Source organism: Xiphias gladius, chromosome 3 (assembly GCF_016859285.1).
Source record: "Xiphias gladius isolate SHS-SW01 ecotype Sanya breed wild chromosome 3, ASM1685928v1, whole genome shotgun sequence".
Taxonomy (NCBI): domain Eukaryota; kingdom Metazoa; phylum Chordata; class Actinopteri; order Istiophoriformes; family Xiphiidae; genus Xiphias; species Xiphias gladius.
Window position 1 is genome coordinate 21,402,110 of NC_053402.1, and position 19,607 is coordinate 21,421,716.

General features: G+C 39.4%; 1 protein-coding gene across 5 annotated transcripts in view; it reads right to left on the reverse strand.

Moving 5' to 3' along the window:
- Positions 1-19,607, reverse strand: part of LOC120784792 (speckle type BTB/POZ protein) — a 93,911-nt gene that overhangs the window by 56,135 nt on the left and 18,169 nt on the right. For 2 of the 5 annotated variants that reach the window (XR_005706493.1, XM_040118892.1), the window contains exon 2: positions 18,140-18,275. The gene's annotated coding sequence lies outside the window, so the exon portion shown is untranslated. Of the gene's footprint in view, positions 1-9,445; positions 9,546-18,139; positions 18,276-19,467; positions 19,547-19,607 lie in introns of those variants that run through there. The other 3 variants (XR_005706497.1, XR_005706496.1, XR_005706498.1) reach the window with 3 other exon arrangements.

Consider the following 19,607-nt stretch of genomic DNA (forward strand, 5'->3'; position numbering starts at 1 on the left):
ATGCAGTCCGCATGGCTCCAGAAATTTTGTAGGTGTTATATTTTGCATTTTGCATGTTTCCTGCTATTTATTCCATAGCATGAGGTATTTCAGGAGGAGAGAAGTTATGACAGTCGACATAAAACTTATTTGTGAAATTTGCATATCGTTATTTCATACCTTAATTTTCTGCGGCTACACAGAGCCAATTCATTCTAATAAAACACAAGTTCTTTGGCGTCCAGCAGCCTGTTGGTTATGTATAATGCAGCTAACTTACGGCAATGTCTCTGGTTCAGCTCAAGCCACGGACATTTGTTACATGTCATACCCCTCTCTGTCCCAATGTTTTGTGTCTGATCTCTACTGCTACTGTCAGATACTTGCAAAATACAAAAACTGTATCATTACAATCCCTAAAAATAAATCATCACTGTTACAATAGCATCTGCAAATGCAGGCACTGTTTTGCTCTGCTATACTAGATCAGATTTTGTTCATACAATTATCAATTCCAAAGGCACATAAATTGTATGTAAAGATGCTGTAAATATCACTTGAAAGATGCACATATACTATAGCTGCTGGAGATGATGATAAGTCCATTATATGACATAGTCAAGTTTATCCCAAAAATCCTTCAGTAAGGCCATATGGCAGGGACTTCAGGCGACCAGGCCTGCTGTGAAATGGGAGGTGAAGACTTACAGAATAGAGAGATGGAAAGCCCTCTGGAATTCATTACAGCTATTGCTCAGACTCTCAAAAACAGAAAATAAATTCATCATAAAAGAAAAAAAACAAAAACACACTGTATATGTGGGCACACGTGCACACAAACAACACATCTCTATCTAAATTCCCTTTAACTTGCAAAGTGGAAGGGAGGCATCAAATACACAGAACCACCCAACGACTTCTCCCTCCGGGCCCCACCTCCTACTGGGAGGAGAAGAAAACAAGTGGCACGGTGCTGAGACACCACCACCAGGTGGACAGGGGGTGGAGCTGCGTGGTTTGGCTGCTGCAGAAATGGCTGCGATCACAGCAGCCATCCCGGAGTGTTTAGAGGGTCACCTTGTGCGACAATAGGTAGCAAGTGAAACAGTTAGGTACAGAGACGGGCTGCAGAGTTAAGAGGGACAGACTACAAAGACTGAAAACATGCCAAAAAGCTGAGGCTAAGTGACAGAGTGTTGCAACTTTGAGCGTATGCATGAGGCATTTTTGAACGTAAATCAAACGCCCGCATGCTAGCTCTCTTTTCCACAGCTTAGAGTGAACCCTATGCGCTCCTAACCTTCCTCCCACTGCCAGCTTCTACCCTTTAGCTCTGGTGAGAAATCTGACAGAGGGTTAATGAATCCTGCTCATTATAAGGTCAGATTCCATTAAACACATAGAGCAGCTCCAATATAAGCTTACAGGGAGCATGTGCACATGCATCTGAGGGATCAGCAAGACTGATCAAGTGAAGTAGCTGACCACCATTTCTAAAAATCATACACAGCTGGCTGGAGGTGCATTCCTGTCAAATAAGCACACACACAGGAATCATATGAAGGAAGTGTTTCCAACCCTCTGTGAAAAGATTCAAGAGTTTGGGCAGCAGACAAGCAGACAGTCTTGAGAAAGGAGAGTAGCGCTGAGATGTCTCTGACATTATTGGCAAGGAAATATAAAATTTGAAAAAATTTAAGAAATTGCCACAGGCGAGACTGGCAGGTAAAATAGGCAGAAAGAAGTAGAATTGTCTCTCAAGTGTCGGCGAAATACACACATGTGTGAACAAGGCTGAATGTGGAGCACGTATTAAAACATGTCTGCTGTAAAACAGCGTCTGTCCATTTTGCCCGAGGCACTGCTGAAAGCCCTGACACTCACTGAGAGAGAGAAAAAGAGGGTGAAAACAGGGATAAGAGAATGCCGGGACAATTAGGCACACATGCATGACAGGGTTGAGTGCAAATTCAGCAGCGGGTAGGGGAGACACTGGAGTGTGTCAGATCCAGGGCTGCAGGAGGTGTGATGGATTAAGAGGCGCTGGCAGAGACAGAGACCCTCCCTGAACCATGGAGCTAACCCCAGTGAAACAGCATCACCATCCCTCTCCATATCACTGATGGTATGTTCTCCCACTACCTCTCTCTGTCTTCTTATGTCTCCCCTTTTTAAACCATCAACTAAACTTCCCATTTTCTCTGCCCCTCTGAAACCCACACGAGATTGCTATGAAACCAGGCAACCATGCTAATGCCACACTTCTTCCTTACTGCTTGGGTCCCGTGTTTTGATTACATTTCCTTCTTTAGAACACATAAAATTGAGAAACGTATTCATTTGAGCAGCTAAGATAACAGAAACGCTGTAATAAGTCGCACAGTGAGATAGCTTGGCCCAAATTAATAAAGATAATATCCTGGCTTCACTTCACAGTGAAGTAAGTAAACTGATCACCAGTATAAGTGGTAATATCAGTTAACTTCATTTTGGTGTCATCTTTACAGACAAGTAGTCACTTCGCTGATGTTTTGGACTTCATTTCTAAGAGATCACGTCCCACTGCATTGACAGAAGACTGATATATGAACATACTGAACAAATGGACTGCTGTACTGAGATTAGTAAAAATAACTTCAATCATTGCCAAGCAAAAAATAGCTATGTCCACAATGACCAGGGATAAATACTCGCTGTGATTACTCTATAATAACTTATTTTACTCAGAACTGCATGTCACATAGGGAACAGTACAATAGTCAAGCCAAGGTGATATGAGGGAAAAATCACATCACTGTGTCTTCATTCATCATGTAATATAGTTATTGACTACAGCGTCTTGAAGCTGTTTTAGCCTAATGTGTTGCCAAGGCAAAACAAAAGACACAAAAGAAGAGCACATTTTATCAGCATGTGGCCCTTGCCATCATCCCTTCTTCTACCTCTCCATCTCTCCATCCTTTGTGATCTCCCCCAAATCTCAGCTTTGCTCTGGTGTTGCAACAGCTGCTGTGCGACTCAGTGTCTCAGTATAAAAGGTCCAATCCCAAATCCAAACACAAACAAAAGACATTCCTCAACACAACATTTACCTGCTGTATATATTTAACTCATCTTTGCAAGTCATTTACTTGAACTGAAAATCAAAATAAAAATGTTAACACTTGATCTCTCTGAAGTTCACATATTTTGCTACGAAGATGCAATTTGTGAATGACTGTCTGATAAATACATGATCTGGTGTACTTCATTACACACACAAATACCTTTACCGCAATGACTTTCGCTGTCGGTAAATCACATCACACATGCAAATCAATCTATTTGCATACTACTGTCATAATATTTTGCACACTCAGCTAAAAACATCAGATATTACTTATTTAATAAGACTGGCCTGCAAGAAAAAACGAAAAAAAACAAAAAACAAAAACAGTATTACAGTACAGGATTCAGCAACGTTAACAGTTTTGCATGTGGTTTACACACATAACCCTTGTAAATAAAGGCCAGTGTGTAAATACCGTATGTGTGTATAAACACTGCCATCCTGTGAAACATCCAGACTGGAGCTTTAAGCCCCACCTCTAAAACCTGTCAGTCTGCGCCCTTGCAATCTGTCCTTGCGCTCCACTCCAATGTGATCAATTAACCGTCTATACTCGCAGCACAACACTTATGTGGCAAAACCTTCACTTCTACACAAGTGACGGCCGGCACACACACACACACACACACACACACACACACACACACACACACACACACACACACACACACACACACACAGCAGAGTGAGGCACATCCACTGTGAAATTTTTATACTTGAAAAATAAAAATTATATACTCAGAGGCAGACATCAAGCCACAGTGAGCCCATGTAGCTAAGATAACAACAGGGAGGTGCTTTCTAAATGACAAAATGATACTGGTTCCAGCAAGCCCACAGCTCTCTCACACTCTGTGTCTTCTTCTCCAACACAGAAATCCACTAATAAACAGCAAAGTCTGTCTGACTATCAAAATATAAATCTTTTTTGATAATATATCGCTTCCTTTCCCTGAACGAAGATGATAGGGAACACTGTTTGTGCAACAATGTTTGCATACTCGCCCTGAAGTGATGCTTCTTTCACCTTCATCCACATGACTGTACTAGATGTGCTCTTACATATTACCCCTCCTTGTTTATTTTCTGGCCTGCAGAGGCTCTCTGCGTTACGTTTCATTCTCATGAAGTGAGCCAAGCTTGAAGCAAAAGGGAGGAGTTAATGGAGGAAGAGGGATTTGGTATGTTCCTGCACTCAGTGCAATGATGCAATTTATAATTAAAATGCAAATAGAATGACAGGGAGTTTCTCTTCACCTTGTTTTCACTTTACTCGTACATTCTCAGGGGAGGCCCATCTCTGCCCAAGATCTATGTATCCAGGCTAGTAAATCCATTTTCATATGAATCACTGAAATCAATTTAAGATTTAGGCTATATGAAATTTTAAGTACAGGCCCCTGCTTAGCTGAGAGAAAACTTAGATGCATGGACAGAAACATTCAGCCTGTGGCTATAAAACATTTTTTCTACTTTGCTATGATGATGTGTGAGGGATTTTTCGAGGCTCACATCCCTAAACTAAAGTTTAAAAGCAATTAGTTCGGCAACAAGAAAGAAAAAACAGGCCTACTCCACAGTGCCAGACTTTCACTTGCAATTGCGACTAAAAAAAGATGTGTAAATAAAAAGTATTACAAAAGTCAGCCCAAGCAGCAAAAAGGTTGATAACACAACAATGACACTGACATGATCACTGGGCAAAACCAATGCTGTCCATTGGGGGGACACACACACACACACACACACACACAAAAAAAAAATCACCTGATTTAACGCGGACCGCTGGCGGAGCCAAAGTGGGCCCAGACAACCTGCTTACAAAAGCTGCTGGACCACTGATATCCTTTGTGTCTAAACAGTCTGAGCAGACTTTTTTGGCGCTTGGAACAAAGAACTACTTTGTTATAGAGGTGTTCATAGTGCTTATACAGTTTAAAGTATATATATATATATATATATATATATATATATATATATATATATACACACACACACACACACACACACACACACACACACACACACATATACATATACATATACATATACACGTATATATACACATACACACATACACCAGTAACTGTTTTTAATGTTGTGGCTGATGGGTGTATGCCATTGGCCTGTCTCTGTTTTGAATATAGCTTATCACAATAGGTGGCTCAAACATCCCCTAAGCTTCAATCTTAAAAACAACAAAGACAAACGCCATGGAATGAATTATTTGGGGGAGTTTTATTTCAAAAGTGTGTCTGACGGAGAAAACAGGAGGGGTGTGGAGAGGAGGCCTTTTTTAGTGATTGTCCTTCAGCGTGACTTTGTCATGTAACACATTTCCAGCTCAATTATCTGCATCCAGTGGATTTCAAACACATTTAGCAAGGACCAGAGAGCTTGGTAATTAGCAGGAGCCCTGGCTCATAAGGGGACCAAAAACAAAGCCTGTCTTTAGCTCTATCTTTATCCTCTCCGATTGTCTAATCTATTCTGATCCTCCTCTTTTCACAGAGGGTGTTGAACATCATATATGCACTCAGTCAATACCTTTATATGCCTACAGGTTTCCGCTTTTATAGACTAAAGCATGATGCAAAACGAGATACCTAATCCATAAAAATAGTCTTAGAAAATAATTAAATCTGACTGTGGGTTAATAATAATGATGCCGTATGCTTCATAAAACACACTTAATTAAATATCTATTATTCCTTATGTACTGAGCAAAAAATGTCAAGTTAGAATTGTTTCTGTGAATGTGAAAACATAGGAATGCAGTATGTACACTCACAGAATGTTGTCCATAGAGTAGAATAAAGGGCACTGTGATCTAATTCGGCATATGACAAGATAAAGACAGGGATACCAAACTTTACCAACCACCTAATGCTGCATCGTGTGAACCACAAGGAGTGAATGAATCTTTGATGAGCGAGACAACCTTTGCTATTCATACAAAAGCTTGATAAACGAACAGTAACTACAATGCAAGCCAGTCTAATATTTTCCCGTCAAGGTATCAGAACTTGTAGTTGTGATGACATTTAACACAGAAACGCAACATTTTGCAAAAATCAATTCAATGTTCAAAGTACACCATGATGTTATTAGAATTACACACATAAAGGTTAAGACAATGTCAGGCTTTTGTCACCAACCTCCTCCTCATGTTGTTTTCCATTTTAATTAGAGTTTGAAATCATGTCAGCTTGCTTTGGCACAGAAACGTAGCCTTAGGTAAAACTGATTTCTGTCTATCCCCAGATACCTATAAAAGGCTCATTTCAGCAAGGGGCAATTTCATCTTCCCTTTACTCTCCCCCTTCTCTATGGTCCTTGTCCCGAATCGCTCACCATTTGCTACCAAGTGTACTATACTTAGATTCAGCCATAATTTATTTGAGAGTCTGAATTATATTTTCAACATTTATGTACTGTACAACTGTAAAAAAAAAAAAAAAAAAATCCCTCAATGGAACAAAAAATAACATTAATTCAATGGCTTGCTGTTGCTCTTAAAATGACAATGGTGACACAAAATAATTCTGCATTATTAGTTTACAAAATCTCATAAAAAGGAGTAAAGTACTGAGTTTTTATTATGTTCAATATACATATAGAGTAGTGGATAAGTATATCAGGGAGCCATTTCAGACCAACTGAGTTTTTCCTCCCTTATTTTCTCCATTTTCTCTTCACCACATCCTCCCTTCGCTCCAACGATTATAATGATGAACAGTGCCGGCAGCAGGACAAGTCACTGAATTTGTGAGATTTCATCTTAAACAGGTAGAGTGAGTCATGTGAGCAAGTGGAAAAAGAGGGGGAAAGGAGCAATAGTGTGGGCAAACCTGGTATGGATCCATTCCATTAAAGTCCACTGTTTTTGGAGCGAAAAAAAAAAAAAAAAAAAAAGGAATAACTACAATTTCTTAATGTAGCCTCAAATACAAGAAACATAATTGACAGCAAGATGTACCAGACCATCCATTTGGCTGTTCAGTATCCTATCACATACCCAATGTGTATCTGTCTCTAGAGACAGAGGAGCTAACTGGGAAAAACATCAATGAACCAAATATCAATGAAAAGTAAACATCTTTTTGTGAAGTAGATGTGTCCCTACTGTCTGTCTTTCAATTAGCATAGAGCACTTTGAAGCCAAGTGAATCCGCACACACATACACACGTACAGACTGAGCAGGAGCCAATTAAGATCAACTGTTCACTTAACCTGCCCTACTGTCATACCACTGTGCTGAAAGACGGTGAACAAGGGCAATCTAATGCCTAAAGGGGGAGAGGCAGGGCCAAAACTTGCATTCTTCCACACAAAAGCATATCTTCATCTCAGGGAGCAATATTCCTGCTTCTAACCGGATGTCACATTTAGTCTCCCTCTCCCTGGAGAAGCTTACATCTGAGACCATTCAGCAGTAACCGCTAAGGCAGGGAGAAACCATGCAAGGATCATCATAAGCGGTAGTCCTGGGTCATCCTCTCAAGAAATGCGTCAGAATCAGTCATTTTAGCAAGTGGCCCAATACAATATATGTTTATGTTCAAGTCACAAAGCCCTCTAACAGCCAGAAGAATTATAAATATAGGTTGTTTGTCGGGAGGAAAGGAGAAGATAAGGTGATGTTATAATGGGGTGACAAAGGCCACACAGGGACGTCTGTGTGGATGGATGGGTCAACAAATTGTGAGACAGTACGCTTTTGTTTCTTTTAACCATGACCATTCCCAAGCCTAAATCAAATGGTTTTTAATGTAACCATGACGACAAAGCTCCCCTAACCCTAACAAAGCGATCATTTGAACTCAAACCACAATGTTTCCCTAACCTTAACTAAGTTACTTATTTCAACCTGGACCATGATCTCTCCCTAAACCTAACCAAGTCATTTTTGTGCCAAAACCTAACCAAACCTTAAACAAACCATAGCACTATTACATCATAAAACAGTTTTATTTTTCAACAGTAACTTGTAACGGTTGTGGTTGGTACGGACAAATGATGCCATCCCGCCAATAGGGGCGCCAGATCAGAAAAGTAGTTAGAAATAGTTAGAAGTTAGAAGTAAACAAAATCACATACAAAACTCAAAAGTCAAGCAAATTCTGAACTGATGTTTGAAATGCTGCAGAATGTAAAATGCAATTAGATGTGTTTCCCTCTGCTCTACTGAGGTGAGTAAATTGGCTTTCTGAATGCAGAAACTCTTGACGTGTACACGTCAACAAGAAAAGTGTGAAGTTGTCAGTCGTCAGTTATTTTCCTTTGGTGTCTACTGATGTGAGGCCACATTTCATAACAACCAAAGAAAACAAAGACATGCTTTTAGTAATCATGTAATGCTCTAGCTAATGGTTATAAAACCACTGCCATTCTGGTTTTAATTTAATGAGTGAATGCATCTATCTCACTATTTATCACATAGTTTGTCAACCAAAATAATACATTTTATCAGAAGGTTTTTCATCCCTATTCAGCTTCTCTCATTTACTACAGATACAGAAGTCAAATACAGTAAATACACTTATACTGTGTAGAAAAACCCAGACAGAGTCTCACAGACCATTGAGGAGATTTGGAGACAGGGAGACAGGTGCACAGGGTGCTCTCTGTCTTACTGCTTTACTGTTGCTCTTTTCAGTGGAAGGAAGGGAGAGGAAAGGTAGCTGCGCTAATAAGTTCAATTCTATCAATCGGTTGCACTTGGTACGACAAGGGTTACTTCCTTTGTGTGCCCCGACGTCACTCTGGCTCCCAATTACCACATTTACACACATATACACACTCAGACACTCATTCATTTATATTTATGGAGAAATTTAAATGCTCTCCATTAAATCCATAAAAGATGGATCTTTTAAAACAAAAAGTGATCTCCTCACCTTTTATACATTGTTATCTGTACATTAAGGAGCACATACATTATACATTATGGGCTGAAAATGAGTCATCTCACTCGGAAAAGTGTCAAACCATTGCCATGATAATTAAAAAAAAAAAAAAGGAAATGCCAGTAAAACACAGAAAAATACTGCTGGACAGATGAGACGACAAGTGTGAAAAAAAAAAAAACTTTTAAAATAGAATCATCAGCAAAACTTGACTCAACTAATACTGATTGATTTTTTCCACAAGTGCAAACAAAAATACGTCAGATGAATGAGCATGAGCCTGTACTCATTGCTCACAGTGTTTTCTCACAATTTTAGCCTATTATGCATTAAAGTAAAAGTATACTCCATTTGTGTGGTACTGTATATGGTATGTTAATGTGGTTTGAATATTTAAATATAATTTTCAGGTGACATTTTCAATATTCACTCACAGAAGAACCCTACCTGAGATGGTGGTAGGCGCTGAGTACCTGCAGTCGTAAATGTCTTGCTGCTGGCGCCTAAATGCCAACCCCTTTCCTTGCAGAACTGAAATGGGAAAGACTGCAAAGTTGCAGCCAGAAGCTGATTCCAGGCAACTTTGAATGTGTCATATCATCCGTAATAATCAGCCGGCAGTCTGATTTGAGATCAGTTTCATTACCTGCACACAGGGGCTCACAGAAAAGCCAGCTTGGAGGAATCGTATCCAAACTCCCACAACACTATTTAGATAACACCCACAAAATAACTGCTGGTGTTGGTAAAGGTGACAAAACCCTGTCTGTCATCCTCCATAACCAAGCCGTCCTAATTCATGTTAAGATTACACGTGTTCCCCTCAATACTCTTTGCAGCGCAGAGCCTTTTGGGGGGGGGTCATCAGATGGTGCCTGGTGCCATAGTCGGTTCTGAAAGCAGGAAATGCCAGGCAGATAAAGCTGCTAGACTACCATAAACACACACACATACACACAGTGACATTTCAGATCGCCACAGTAAATCTGGGACCGTAACCAACAGTTATGCTCCAAATCCAAGCCTTCTTAATTTATCTCTCTTTCACTATCTCTAGGAGCACTCCTGCCACTATCAAACTTTCAGCCTTAAAACTCATTGTCTCCGCCCATTCTGCCATTTGAAATTACTCATGTTAACTATTCGGCACATTTCGTCTTTTGTCTAAATGGCACTGACAAATCAGTCGAATCAGACTGCCTTTGGCCGAGACCTCTTCTAAGAATGATGAAGTCATTTGAGTCAGGCAAGCACATTCCAATCTCTGAACAGCAAATCAAAAGTACCAAAAAGACTTTCTGTACTTCGACAGATGCCGAGATGGTGGCAACAACTTGCAGTGATGGACGGAGGGAGAGAGGCAGACAAACAGAGAAAGAAAGAAGATGAGGAAAAACACAACAGTGGGAAGCCGCACAACATTACTCTTAGACCAAGTTGAATACATAAATACACCGTAAATACATATAGATAATACGAGTTGGGAATGAAGGAGAAGTACAATATGGAGGAGTTGATGGGGCCTACCTTTTTCTCACAAACATAAACAGGTTTTGTTCACAGAATAATATGACCTATGAGAAACCAATAAGAAAGAAAGAAAGCAAGGAAGACTGCTGTCGGAAAAAAATTAAATTCCAATGCCTTTGACTTTAAAAAGCAAGTTGGACTTGTCCTTAAGTAACGGGTATGGTTCATTTTGTTAAATAAAGAATATGACTAAATATGTTCACCACAACCTTTTTTTTCCATGACTATGACGAGACGATGACTAGACAACACCAACGTCATTAAAAGCTAACTGTGAATATGTAAAAATGCAATATCATTGATGAAAAAAAAAAAAAGACTAAAATGTAGTTTAAAAAATAAAAACTTTACCGAAATCTCTATATTTTCGTTGACGAAGATTTTCGTTGACGTAACACACAGAAAGTGAGGTAACCTAACGTTAAGATGTTGAATAACGTTACATTACTTATAAAGACATTAAGCCAACTACTAAAGGCAGTGGTGTAACAGTATCTATTAGCATCTCACAACAACAGGACATTGCTACATTGCTTCAGATGAGGATTTAGTCTCACTGAAAGTCAGTTGGCCAGTCAGCTACATTGGCCAACCTTTTTCTTGTGATGGGTTTTATGTTTTTTGTCATATTAAATATGCTATCACAGCTTAATTGCCTTAGCCTACACATCTCAGGTATAGTTGAGTTTGAATTGGTCCGTGATAGCCAAATGTAGTCTATTTGAGACCTCTGTTGGGTATTAAAATGCACAGCATATAATGTAGAAGATTGTTTTGGGCTTGAATAAAGTCCATTGGGCAGTAGTTAGCTGTCTAGTACTTAGCTTGCTTTGTGTGCAAAGAGGTTACAAATATATTATTCACAAATTTATTGCAGAGCTGTTGTACAAGGTAATGTTTGACTGTGAAGGGTTTTCTTTTCTCTGTTTACTTTCTGATTGACTAATATTGCAAGAGTTAAATTGCATTGGATTTGCTAATATTGTTGCATCTTTCCAGACTTCATTGTTCTTATTTGGAAGCAGTTTGCTGAAGTTTGACTAAAACACTCATTTGTGTCTTGACTAAAACTAGACTAAAATTTTCTTTGACTAAGATAAGACTAAAATATCCAGAGTTTTAGTCAATTAAAAACTGACTTAAAATAAAAAGGGTGAGGTTGACTAAATATGACTAAAACGAGCGTTGACTTTTTATCTGATGACTAAGACTAAGTCTAAATCTAAAAATAACTGACAAAATTAACACTAATAATTGGATAAACTATTTTCTTCAGTCATTCAGAAAATTTTCAAATAGAAATACTACTTTGTAGTTTTGACCATGAGACACCATAATCCATTTGATTACGCCCATAAAGCTTTGGGTTTTAGAGTAATTTCCTGTAGTTGATATTCACTTCTAAAGAGCTGGACCAATTTAAAAAACACGAACACCTGCAGTTTTAGACATGAAGGTGTGGGCACTTGCCATTATGCCATTACGATATCTAATGCACACTGTAACAGTTTCAAAAGATGTTATTGGGGCGTATGTGTGGAGAGACGAAAAAACAGAGATAGTGAAGAGAGGAAGGATGAACAATAGGAGACAAAGAAAGAAAGAAAAGGCAAAGAAAAAAATCCTGCTGGGAAATAAACAAGCATCACACTGTCCAATCCCATGATTCATCTATATTGAACTAGTCGTACTCAGTATGTTATCAAACTGAATTTAGGCTACTTGCAGGGGTGCACGATATATAAATCAGCTCACTGGTATCTGGCCATAATTACCCAGAAATACAAATACATCAAAATTATGCCTGTTATATTACATCAGTTTGGTATGTTGATTATTCATTTGTTAGTTAGAGGTGCACATATTCACTTGTTTTTGGCTATAGAAGAATATTTGTGTAAACTTGCCAATTACTAGAGCCTTATAAATCGATAAACTATAAATACATTGTCTGTGTATTTCTATAAACTGAACATAACAAACAATAGGAGGAGATTTCCCAGCTTTGATATTTACAATAACACATTCTCACTTAAGACAGCACTGTGAAAGTCAGCATCTCACAGAAAACCTTTCAGGGATGCACAGAAAAAAAAGACTGTTAGGACAAATTTATTCCCCTACGTTTGAGTTGAAGTCATATGTGCTCATCTTCTTTTAGCGAACACAGACGCAAACAATTTGGCGCTTAATACTGAATTAGGACAGATAATAAAACAGTATGATTTTAATGAATGTCTAAATCTGTACTAAGCATTATAGTTATAGTATAATAAGTGAACTCTACTGGGGGAAAGTAAGCATATAGTGGTATTGCAATGAAATGAAAAATAGTTATTAGGTATTTGAATAAGAAAACAATCAATGTCATGCAAGCCTAAGGTATGCAAAAAATGTGTATTTCTATTTAGTTGTGTGTTTAACTAAAATTTTACAATGAACCAAGAGTTTGGTTAAACTTGGTCTGCATAAAAGCAAACAATCTGACAAGGCACACTGAACCAACTAATTTGCATCCAAGTATGCCTTGGATAAGCAGTGACCACCTAGTGTCCTTGAATGACCACAATTTACTGCGCAACTGACAGCTAACAGTGGCCGTCTGCAGTGTCATGACAAAAACAAGAAAACACAAAGACGGACTGCAATAAAACAAGAAAGGGAGGGAAAATAAAGGAAAGAGGCAAGTTGGGAAGAAGGCAAACAAGAACGCCGGAAAGAAATAATATTAAGATATAGTTGAAAGAAAGGCAGACTTGGTCAAGAGTCAAGACATGTGTGCCCCATCAAAGGGAACCCTACCAGAGGGAAAATATAAATAAAACCCAATCACTAGCCAGCTCTTCGACACTTAACAAGGAGCACAGAAAGACGAGAGAGGAGGTATAAGTGGAGGGAGCCAAAGGGTTGCTGCGGGAACTGAAATTAGAGCCTGTGATAACAAAAAGACATCAAAATCCGTTGGACGACACAGGTGAGACAGACGTGGACGACACGGAGGAGAACAAGGAGACAGAAAAAGATTCATAGAGAGAATAACAGAGGTTTCTCCACTTCTATGAACACCGTTTTAACTGAAATGTGATTAAAAAACACATGTGAATGTGTTTTCTTTTAAAAACTTTAATAAAAGTATGGCAGCAGCTCATTCAACATAATACATGAGGAAACTATAAATGTGCTCTCCTGTGGTGTGATATCGTCAAAATTACAAAAAAACAAAAAACAAAACATGGTTGCATGAAGGATTGTTGGAGCTGTGTGAAAACTGCAGCAGAGATGTAAATATTTAATGATACAGTGTTCAAAATAATAAAACTTCCACTTCCAGTTATTAATTAAGTCAAATTTATTTGTATAGCTTCTAATCACAGTGAGTCTCAAAGGGTTTCTCAACTCCCACACAATAAAAATGAATGAAAATGATGCCTTCCAACCTCAGACCCTCACTGAATATGAAGAAAAACTCCCACAAAAACTTCATTAAGGAAAATCAGAAGACGCCTTTGACAGAGCTACTTATCAGTAAACAACAGACACGATATACAGACAATGATTTTTACAACAGTTATAAATTTGAAAACAGCCATTTCAACACAGCTGACAGACACAAATTTAGCTGCGAGCAGTTATCAAGCACCTTTCTCATCGGTTTGGAGGTTGCCAAGAGACAGATAATGCCAACTGGAGGCTGGCAGTTTATAAGGTCTGAGTGTTAAGACCTAAAATGTCAATATTGGTCCCAAGGGAAGGAATAATTAAGGCATAAAGATCTAAAAGGCTTGTCACATATGGCTGGCCAGCTGTCACATCTGTCTGTTCATATTCATGCCGGTAACAACCAAGCCTATACTGAAGCAGCAGCAGAGTATGTAATGGCCAAGCATTAAATGTCAGCTGACTGAGCTACAACTAAAGGCTCGCTCAAGAATGCACACCGAATGAGGAGAAGCCTGGCATTTCCAACAATACACAAACTCCACTTCTCATTTTAGATGTTCACTCCTGAGTGGATTGTCTCAAAAAGATCTATTCCCTGTGGTTCTACCTCACACATTCCCAGTGTTCAGTTTCATAAGGAGAAGCACTGCAGAACCAAGATAAGAGAACAGCATTTAAGAGTAGACTATTTAACTCTGCCGAATTCCTGCAGGATGTCAGAGCGGCATGTTTCAGCCTTCAGGGCAGCAGGGTGTTGCAGTGACAATCCTTCAACTGGTGGACCTACAGTATAGGTGTAAACTAGTAGCAACCATCCTCCCTGCTGATGTGTCGTTGAGCAAGACACTGAGCCACTCGCCATTCCCAGGAGAATTGTCCTTTGAGACTTTCCTCACCATAAAATGACAGCATTTTGTTTCAATGTGCTCCAATTCCTAAAACTGCCTACATAGGTTCACGTTTATGGCAAACAACCTCTTGCAGTCATGTTAATGCCGGCTGTCCTGTCTCAGCAGCAAATGCATGTGTGACTTCCACACCAAAGCCCTGTCTACCATTTGGTTTCTTTTAAACATGACCACAATCTTTTCCTAGCCTCTAAACTCACCCAGACCTTAACCATAGAGTTTGCAAATCATAAACCCTCATACAATTTGTTTTTGGGACAGTCATATAAGACACATTGGAAAGTACTGACAACCAACCTATTTTGTCTGTTAGGTATAAAGATTTGCTGATCGTCCATCTAACTATGTGCTTTGGCCAAAGGAATAGAAAATTTCTCTGCAGGGATAACGAAGGTATCACTTTTATGGTCTTTGCAAATCTTAGTCAGCTTGTTCTGGTCAAAATCAGGGGACAATTTGTTTCTCTGCTTCCTTTATGCACTGGTTGCTTTTATAATAACCATGGACAATTTTCAATTTAGCCATAATTTATCAACAAAAGCCATGTGGTAAGCAAATTAGACAGACAAATCCAAATGCAGTCTATGTCACTTTAGCTGAGCTTTGTGGACTTGCAATCTTGGCTCTTTGTTTGCACTGAGCTTCAGAGTTTATAAATGTGCCATGTACTAAAAAGGCATTTCAATGCATCTTGAGTGCAAGTTTGCCCTTGGTTCATTTATGCTTGGCTGTTATGCTTGGCTTGAAAAGCCAAGCATAACAAGAGTACCAGCTATCAGATTACTACATCCATCTCCTTATAGCCATAAAACTGTATTGCAGGGTCACATCTTGTAGATGTAGGTCGAGCTCCTAACAAAGTGCTTTACAGTTCACTTGAGGTCCACATTGTCCCACATTCTTATTTGATGCCACCTGAGATTAAAAGTCACTAGTCTCATCTGTCTAAATGAAAGAAAAAAAGAAAAGAAAACTAAAACTAAAAGCGCAAGAGTTTAGATACACTTCTTCAAAACTGACTGCAGCAAATGCATCCTGGCTTAGACTGCAACTGGAACAGATCTAGTGAGGTGGGTTGGGGCGGGTATATACTGTGCATCTCCCTTTGATCCCTGCTGTGTTCTGGGGATGGTAAATGTGAAAGAGGACGGTGTGTTGGGATGTGGTTGTGTGTGGTAGGCAGCTGGCAGTGCTGACTGACAGGTCAGGTGAGCAGCATGGTCTGTTAAGGTGTATAGATCCAGCTCCTCTAACTGATCTGGAGTGGCTTCAATTAACTGGAGCAGCCAAGTGTGAGGGAGGGGACTGGGGGGGCGGGCCCCAGACAAGCCTCCTGACAGATTTTGGAGAGCTGAGATGAGTGGGGCCCTATGACAGATCCTTCTAATGCCCCACCAACTCCAACCTTTCTCCATCTCCTCTTAGCTAATTACTACGTATCCATACAGAGACACTTGTCACTGTGATCACGGCAAATTGGCTGTAACTGCAGGTTCAGCAAGGGCTGTCTTTCACTTACGTATATGGGCATACACACAGCATACACACACCTAGTCTTGTGAGAAAACGAAATGCACAACAGTTTTCATCATTTTCTATACCTATATCTAAACTATTTTGAGTTTCCCAAGAGAACAGAAATTAAATAGCAACCAGAAAATCCAATATCACAGGCACTGCCTCACATACATCTGCAAAACCGCATTCATGTTGATCCTGCATTATGCTCTGTCTGTGTGATAATATAGAAAAGGTAGTGATTAAAATATGCCAGCATTTCTCAACAAATCCTACACAGAGATTTAATTTTCATGGATACATGCAGCAACACTGATGTTAGAAGACACTGCCAAAGTGAAATGCTAGTTTCACTTTGAATATATGAAGGGAAATCACACTCCAAACATGTGGGAATATGGAGAAGAGATTTGAACTGTGTCCTGGAACTTCTCATGTCTCTACATTCACACAAACATGTGCTTTACATTTAAACCGAACAAAACCTGTACACATCGGTAGGCTATTATGTCACATCAATAACGCATCTATCATGTACTATTTTCTCCTCTCAGCACACACAAAAATGCGTATGTTATGGGCTCTAACTGAATAGAGTGTGCTGTTTTACAATGTGTTTCCATCCAAATTTTGTTCTTGCTTTCTTGCTGTCCTGCTGTTTTTGCCAGTTTAACATTACTTAATTACCATGGAAAGGTTTTTGGGGGGAGGCATGAAACACACAGGCCCACATAAGTTCCCCTGAAGGACATATTTTATTGGTCTTTTTTTTTTTTCTTTGGCCTCCCATGTTAGCATATACTCTGTGCCTCAGCCCTCATTTCCCCTTCTAAAAAATTGATCTCCTTCCTCTTTGTTCACTTTTTAGTCTTTCAGTCTAACTGTGTGCAATTTCCACTTTTACCGAAAACATCCTGAAACTTCTTACTCAGCTACCATTTATGTGATCAAGTGTCTGCTGCATCCTCTGTTCTCTTGCTACTTGGTATTCCTCCACTGGTAGCCTTTAGATCTTCTGTCACCTTCATTCTTTTAGAAGGTTTGTATTTTCTATTCAATCCATCTACCTTACTTCTCATTCTGGACCATCCGGTTCCTTTTACCCACTATTTGGTTCAGTGCTGGCCATCTGAGAATATTGTAGTTGTCAGTTTTTCAACAAAGATAAAACAAAATGTAGTTTTCTTGAGAACACATGACTAAGACTACAACTTACTTACTCATTTTTTTCAATATCATGTCTTCCAGAGCAAAAACTGTCTAGAGAACTTATCGAAGTACACTATGAAAGACAACTAATGCCATTAAAATTCAGAAGAATACAGCCTTTCCAACATAAATAAATATGCAAATCAAATTAACTGTAGACCTATAACAATATTGGTCTGTATACATGGGCTGACAAATCAGTGCTGAAAACATGGCACCAGGAAGACTATTTATAAGATCAAGTAGTTAAGTTGGTTTAAGACATAAAACATTCTACTTAACCGGCCTTTATGGCCTTGAGTTCAGATAATAGAGTTTAAAACATTTTTCCAAGACCTACAGACACCCTAGTAAGTCATATATTTTAATGTTTGTTGGTAAAATTCAACAAACACATCATAAGTAAAACTACTGCTAACAACCCCCTTTTTCCGCACCCCCCTCCCCTCTGAAGTTCACTCGCCATTTCCCAATATTGGTACAGACCGATGCCCCCCTTCCCTCCCCCAAGATCCTCACCTTATTTGGTACTCACCTACATCAAAGTCCCTCACACATCTGTTCCGCTTGCTGATGCCTTGACTAGCCAGCTGGACTCTGCCCGTCAGGTCTCTCTGTCTGTAGGTGTGTCAGTACTGCGTATCTGTCCAAAGCCTGAGCTGCTTGGCAGGCTGCAAACACAAACAGCGGAAAGAATCAACAGGACTGTAGTTGTGAGAGCAGGCGTGGGTGTGAGCCAGTGCCTTATCATATTCTTGCAAGAGACTCCTTGTCAAGTTGACTGTTTGTGTGCACATCTGTTATGTAGGAGACTTGAATGCAGAATATTTTTATAAAAAGAGTGTGTGTGCTTTAGTGTGTGTCTGTGTGACAAGATATTACAAAGACACATGTTTTACAAAGACTGTAGTGAGGTTTACACAGTGAGGCGGAACGAGGCCCTCCTTACGTAATTACACCCAGCATTTAAACACTAATGCAAACAAAAACTGTGTCTGGACTGTGTCCAAACAGAAAACCGTGTCACAGGTGTAAACAGATCCATGAAGAAAAGCAATCCCCTCTCCACAAATCATATAATGGTGCTTATAGCAATAAGATTCAAAGCAGGTTTAATGCTTCCTTAATACTTCCTGGGGTATATATTCTCTGACCCATAAATATGGATATAAATCTTTGTGGATATATTTCTGATGTAAGCAAGGCATTTTAATGTGATGTATAAAGGTCCCACAGAGACCGCAATAACAGTACAACCATCTGAAAGAACAGACCCATGGTGGCACTCAACTGCAGCATAAAAGTATGCTCCGGCAGTCTCATCAAAATCTTCCAAGTGTAATTCTCTTTCAAATATTACTTCTATCTAAATAAACATGACCAAGGACTCTTACTTGTACTCCACATGCCTGCCAACCACAGACCAACAGGATATTAAAGGGCCGGCTGGTTGTGTTTGGCCAGCCATTATTCAAGTAAGGTTTGTAGACTGTGACAAAATGTATCAAGCTAAACAGCCACAGGATGCTCTTTGGGCTCATAATACAGCCAAACCATAAAGATGCCTGACATTCTAGACATTTAAAACTAGAAAAAGCTGACTGACTTGAGTCCATTTTCTTTTATACCCCGCTCATAAATTACAAAGTTTTATAGGTTTTTAAACAGGCGTGACTGACCTGAAACGATGGCATTAGCCACAGAAATGTGAGCCCCAAGTTGTCTCAGGAGTGAAATAAATTTTGACAATAACTAAAACACTAAACACTTACTGACATTTGGCCCAGATTAGGGCTAGGCGGTATATCCACTTTTCAAGGTATATCGATAAGTTTTCAGATGAGATTTAGGAAGAAACAATACCGTTTATGTTGATATAGTTTGACGTAGCGTTACATAACCCGTTTCTTCCGTAAAACCGTGCCAGCGTTTGCATCTATCCTCTCTCACGCTCTCCACGCAACCCCACCCCCACTCTCCCTCTGGGTCTGTGCGCAAACCCA